The following is a 6837-nucleotide window of genomic DNA, read 5'->3' as shown; positions in this document are numbered from 1 at the left end:
TGCCTCAGCCTCCTGAGTAGCTGGGATTACAGGCACGCGCCACCATGCCCAGCTAATGTTTTGTATTTTTAGTAGAGACGGGGTTTCACCGTGTTGACCTGGATGGTCTCGATCTTTTGACCTCGTGATCCACCCGCCTCGGCCTCCCAAAGTGCTGGGATTACAGGCTTGAGCCACTGCGCCCGGCCTGGTCTCGAACTCTTAACCTCGTGATCCGCCCACCTCAGCCTCTCAAAGCACTGGGATTATAGGCGTGAGCCACCGCGTCCATCCAGCCATTTTTAAAACTTTTAATACCAGTGAATTGCATTTTATTTGCTTTCAAATTTTAAAATGAGACAAAAATGTATAAATTTTTAAAACTTTTAATATCCACAGAAATATGCAAAAATCTTGTGTATAGCTCAACATTTTTCATAAATACACATATATAACAAGCACCCAGATTAAATGGTATATAACCAACACTCCAGAAACATCCCTCATTCCTCCTCCCAGCAACGACATCACCACACCACCACCAAAAATAGCTATTATCCAGACTTCTAACACATAGGTTCATTTGTTTATTTTTGTTGAACTCAAATATCTGGTTTCTGTGGTTTAATATTATGTTTTTGTTTTTTAATGAATGAGAGGTTCTTATGTTGCCCAGATTGGTTGGCCTCAAACACATAGCCTCGCCTCCTCAAGCACCAGGACAACTGGCATGAGCCACCGCGGCCCCCAATATTATGTTTTTAAGATTTATGCATGGTATGGCAGATAGCAATGGTTCATTTATTCTTGTTACTTATACAGTATTCATTTGTAAATACACAAATATCTATTTAGCCTTTCTGTTGATGAATATTTAAGTTATTTCCAGTCTTTGGCTATTTTGAATAATGCTACTGTGATTATTCTTATATGTGGCTTTTGGTATACATGTTCACATTTTTGTTGGATATATAGTATTGAAGTAGAATTGAGGTATTGAGGTAGAAGTAGAATTGCTAGGTAATAAGACATGCTTCAGCTTGAGAAGATACTGCCAGTTGGGCACAGTAGCTCATCCCTACAATCCCAGTACTTTGGGAGGCCAAAGCAGGAGGATCACTTGACCACAGGAGTTCAAGACTGGCCTGGGCAAATGGTGGAAACCTGTCTCTACCAAAAAACATAAAAATCAGCTGGGTCTGGTGGCACACGCCTATAGTCCCAGCTACCCAGGAGGCTAAGGTAGGAGGGTCCTTTGAGGTCAGGAGGTGGAGGCTGCAGTGAACCATGATCACACCACTGCACTAGAACCTTGGTGACAGAGTAAGACCGTGCCTCAAAAAAAGAAGATACTGCCAAATAGTTTTCCATAATGGCTGTACTAATTTTCACCTCCACCAGTGCTGCATAAGTGTTCTAGATGTGCCACATCATTGTCAACATTTAGTACTTTCAATATTTTTTATGTTAGCACTTCTTTTTTTTTTTTTTTTTTTTTTTTTTTTTTTTNCCAGGCTGGAGTGCAATGGCGCGATCTCGGCTCACCGCAACCTCCGCCTCCTGGGTTCAAGCAATTCTCCTGCCTCAGCCTCCCGAGTAGCTGGGACTACAGGCACGCACCATCATGCCCAGCTAATTTTTGTATTTTTGGTAGAGACGGGGTTTCACCTTGTTGACCAGGATGGTCTCGATCTCTTGACTTCGTGATTCACCCGCCTCGGCCTCCCAAAGTGCTGGGATTACAGGTATGTTAGCACTTCTTACTAAGAATTTTAATAAATTAACTGTTTTCCTCCTGTATTACCCTAGTCCAATACTACTAAAACAAGCTATTTGCTAATACAGTAACAGAAAGTAAAAATACTTTGAAAAAATTAGGCTGTGCATGAGGTAATAAAAATGGTATGGAACTCTGGATTTCAAACTTTTTTACTAGCACCCAAAGTAAAAAAATACATAATATTACAACATAGTACATAAAAACACACATATAGAAAGTTTAACAAAACAGTATTTACCTTATAGCTTATGATTTATTCTAATATTTGTATTTTATTTCGTTTTTCAATAAACAATCATCACATCTCATGAAACTGGTTGCATTACCTACTAAAGGATCATGATTCTCAGGGTGAGTCGCTAGTATGGAGAAAAGTGAATCAGACTTGGCCAGCTGGGGCAACACAGTAAGACCCCACTCTTTTTTAAAAAACTTATAGCCAGGTGTGGTGGTATGCATGTGTAATCCCAGCTACTCAAGAGGATGAGGCTAGAGAATTGCTTGAACCCAGTAGGCGGAGGTTTCAGTGAGCCAAGATTGTGCCACTGCATTCCAGCCTAAGCAACAGAGCAAGACTCTGTCTCAAAAAAATAAATCCTCCCAAAAAACAAAATAAATGAACTATTTATATTTAGTATAAAAACATCATTTCTCATGACTAAACTGTTGACTTAAGCTCTGTTACAAATACTTTGTTTTTCAAGCAATAAACTACATCCTTCCAGCTTCTGTTAACCAGGCAACAATAATGCACAATCAATGTATCTGCACAATGAACCTTAGCCCAAAAGAGAGTCTCAGGCTTTCAAGGCAACAATTACAATTTTATGATGTCCTTTCCCTACAGGTCACTTCTTGCATCAAATCAACATCATTTAGAATTAACTGCTTTTCTTTACAGTTGGATAAAAATTTATTAATTAAAAAAAAAGAACTGCTAAGTGTGTGCAGATGCTATTTTGGTGTTCACTTTGTCAGGCCATTAAAGTGCCGTCGTTTTATATTAATGGAGCAAGTAAGCAACCACATCTCCAATAAGACGACCAATTTGTAGGACAGGCGCGGTGGCTCAAGCCTGTAATCCCAGCACTTTGGGAGGCCGAGGCGGGTGGATCACGAGGTCAGGAGATCGAGACCATCCTGGTCAACATGGTGAAACCCCGTCTCTACTAAAAATACAAAAACATTAGCTGGGCATGGTGGCGTGTGCCTGTAATCCCAGCTACTCAGGAGGCTGACGCAGGAGAATTGCCTGAACCCAGGAGGCGGAGGTTGCAGTGAGCCGAGATAGCGCCATTGCACTCCAGCCTGGGTAACAAGAGTGAAACTCCGTCTCAAAAAAAAAAGACCAATTTGTGTCAAAAATAAAAATAAACTAAACCAATTAGTTTACAATTTTGCTATATATAAAAAAATGGTTCTGCATATCAACAAAATCTGAGAATAAAGTTGAGTAAGACAAAAATAACACATAGATCCATTCAGCATTGATACGGATTTTTTTTTTTCTTTTGAGATAAGGGTCTTGCTCTGTCACTCAGGCTGGAGTGCAGTATTGCAATCAGGGTTTGAAACCTTGGCCTAACAAGCTCAAGAGATCCTTCCACCTCAGTCTCTTGAGTAGCTGGAACCACTGGTGCATGCCATCACACTTGGCTAATTTTTAAAATTTTTGTAGAAATGGAATGTTGCCATCTCAGCAATTTGGGAGGCCAAAGCAAGTGGATCACCTGAGGTCAGGAGTTTGAGACCAGTCTGACCAACAAAGTGAAACCCCGTCTCTACTAAAATTACAAAAATTAGCTGGGCGTGGTGGCGGGCGCCTGTAATTCCAGCTACTAGAGAGGCTGAGGCAGGAGAATCGCTTGAACCCAGGAGGCGGAGGTTGCAGTGAGCCGAGATCCCACCATTGCACTCCAGCCTGGACAATGAAGGCAAAACTCTGCCTCAAAAAAAAGAAATGGGATGTTGCCATATCGCCCAGACTGGTCTCAAACTCTTGGGCTCAGGTAATCCTTGATATGGATGGTTTTTAAGGACAGATAATAATTTGGTGTCTTCTGTATACATATTCTAATGGATATCCTCTTTTAATAAGAACTTTGTTTTCCCAGAAAAATCTTTACAAATAGGAAAGAAAGCAGATGACCCTCAATTTCAGTTGTGCAAATGCTACACAAGAAAAGTGCATTCATTCCCCGGCCAAGTCTTTGAGCTAAGTTTATTAATCTCTCAAATTAAGATTTGAGAGAAATGATTAAGGAGAGGATAAATGGGAACTTAAAAAATACCCAAAAGCATGATTTTATTCTTACTGTGATACAAAGAATACAACAGAATAACATCCTTATTTAAAAATTATTATAAAGAGACAATTTAAACTTCAAAAAATGATGAGAAGATTGTACTATAATATAGTGAATAAAACAGGAGATGAATGGAAGGAAGGAGGGAGGAAAGAGGGAAGGAGGAAGGAGGGAAAGTAGGAAGGGAATAAGGGAAGGAGGGAGGGGAGGCAAGCTCTCTTTATGGTAATAAAGTCAGGCAAGATTTAGTAACAGCTGCTAAAATGATGGGTAAAGTTTGATGAAGAACATATTTACATAATCTCAAAGTATCTCTCCACAAATTCTGTATTTTTGATTTTAATGTTTTACTATTATAGTCATAATCATATACATTTATGGGATACAAAGTGATGCTTTAATATATGTATGCAATGTAGAATTATTAAGTAAAGCTAATTAACATACATCCATCAACTATCATTTTTTGTGGTGAGATATTTGAAACATTTACTTAGGTTTTGTTGTTTTTTAAGAAACAAGTTTTTCAGCTGGTGATACTCTATAAAAAAAAAAAAAAGCCGGGCCCGGTGGCTCACATCTGTAATCTCAGCACTTTGGGAGGCAGAGGCGGGCAGATCACCTGAGGTCCAGAGTTCAAGACCAGCCTGGCCAACATGGTGAAACCCTGTCTTTTAAAAAAACAAACAAACAAACAAAAGAGACAAGGTCTTCCTCTGTCACCCAGACTGGAGTGTAGTAGCACGATCATAGCTCACATAGCTTGCAACTCCTGGGTTCAAGCAACCCTCCTGATTCAGCCTGAGACTACAGGTGCACACCACCACAGCCAGGTGCTTCCCTCCCCAGCATTTTAAGTTGGAAGGTTAGGTCACTGATTTTAGCTCCTTATTCTTTTTTTTACTACAGGAACTTACAACAATAAACTTCTCTAAGCACTGCTTTAGCTGCATCATCTTCAATTTTATTCGTCTCAAAGTATTTTCTAATTTCCCTTCCGATTTCTTGACCCATTAGTTACACAGAAGTATGCTGTTTAATTTCCACATGTCTGTGGGTTTCCTAAATTTCTTTCTGTTAACTGATTTTTAATTTCACCCCATTGTGGTCAAAAAGAATACTCTGTATCTTTTCTATATAAAGAGTAAATATTTGTATATAAATTATATCTAAATTACAAAAAAAAAACCTTTCAGGCACATTGTATGACAAAGTCATAAACCAAAATGGCATTTGGCAATAGAAACTGTGGTTGTAGCTATGAATCACAGACAGCCTTCATTATTGTAGTCTGAAAAAGCTTGTGACAGATCTGCCATTGCCAAACAGTTTAAATTTTTACCCTATTAAAAACCTCTATAAACCACAACCTCCATATGCTTAAGTGGCAAAGGACATTAAAAGTTCATTCCCAGCTTGCTGTGAAGTGGGCAAGCGGCAGACATGGCACCCTCCAGGAGTCTTGCAGTTCCCCTGGCAGTCCTGGTACTGACGCTTTGGGGGTCCTCCCTGGACCCACAGGCAGCAGAGCAACGTTCACATGATCACGGACAAGAACTGGAGAGAGCTGCTGGAAGGAGACTGGATGATAGGATTTTATGCCCAGTGGTGCCCTGCTTGTCAAAAACTTCAACCAAAATGGGAAAGTTTTGCTGAATGGGGAGAAGATCTTGAGGTTAACTTTGCGAAAGTAGATGTCACAGAGCAGCCAGGACTGAGTGGACACTTTATCATAACTGCTCTTCCTACTATTTATCATTGTAAAGATGGTAACTTTAGGCACTATCAGGGTCCAAGCACTAAAAAGGACTTCATAAACTTTGTAAGTGATAGAGTGGAAGAGTATTGAGCCGGTTTCATCATGGTTTGGTCCAGGTTCTGATCTGATGAGCAGTATGTCAGCACTCTTTCAGCTATCTATGAGGATCAGCACTTGCCATAACTACTTTATTAAAAACCTTGGATTGCCAGTGTGGGGATCATATACTGTTTTTGCTTTAGCAACTCTGCTTTCAGGACTGTTACTAGGACTCTGTATGATATTTGTGGCAGACTGCCTTTGTCCTTCAAAAGGCGCAGACCACAGCAATATCCTTCAAAAAAATTATTATCAGAATCTGTGCAACCTTTGAAAAAAGTGGAGGAGGAATAAGAAGCAGATGAAGATGATGTTTCAGAAGAATACGCTGAACATAAAGAAGGAACAAACAAAGACTTTCCACAGAATGCCATAAGACAATGCTCTATGGGTCCATCACTGGCCACAGATAAATCCTAAATGAATTTTATAGTTATCTTAATATTATGATTTTACTAAAAACGGAAGATTGATCATTTCGTTTGGTTTGAAGTGAACTGTGACTTGCTTGTATATTGCAGGGTTCAGTCTAGATTGTTTTTAAATTGAAGAGTCCACATTCAGAACATAAAAGCACTAGGTATACAAGTTTGAAATATGATTTAAGCACAGTATGGTGGTTTAAATAGTTCTCTAATTTTTCAAAAATAGTGCCAAGCAATAAGATTTATGTATATTTGTTTAATAATAACCTGTTTCAAGCCTGAGTTTTGAAAATTTACATTTCCCAAGTATTGCATTAGTAAGGTATTTAAGATTATAGAAGGCCGGGCCGGGCGTGGTGGCTCACACCTGTAATCCCAGCACTTTGGGAGGCCGAGGCGGGCAGATCACAGGGTCAAGAGATCGAGACCATCCTGGTCAACATGGTGAAACCCCGTCTCTACTAAAAATACAAAAACATTAGCTGGGCA

General features: G+C 39.6%; 1 protein-coding gene and 1 pseudogene across 1 annotated transcript in view; one reads left to right on the top strand and one right to left on the bottom strand.

Annotated features, from left to right (window-relative positions):
* Window positions 1-6837, bottom strand: part of INTS4 (integrator complex subunit 4) — a 127479-nt gene that overhangs the window by 89241 nt on the left and 31401 nt on the right. The gene's annotated exons all lie outside the window — the stretch shown is intronic.
* On the top strand, window positions 4897-6348 carry LOC108296253 (annotated as a pseudogene).

This window comes from Cebus imitator, unplaced genomic scaffold, assembly GCF_001604975.1.
Source record: "Cebus imitator isolate Cc_AM_T3 unplaced genomic scaffold, Cebus_imitator-1.0 Scaffold698, whole genome shotgun sequence".
In the NCBI taxonomy this organism is placed as follows: Eukaryota; Metazoa; Chordata; class Mammalia; order Primates; family Cebidae; genus Cebus; species Cebus imitator.
This window is presented reverse-complemented; position numbering and strand designations above follow the sequence as displayed.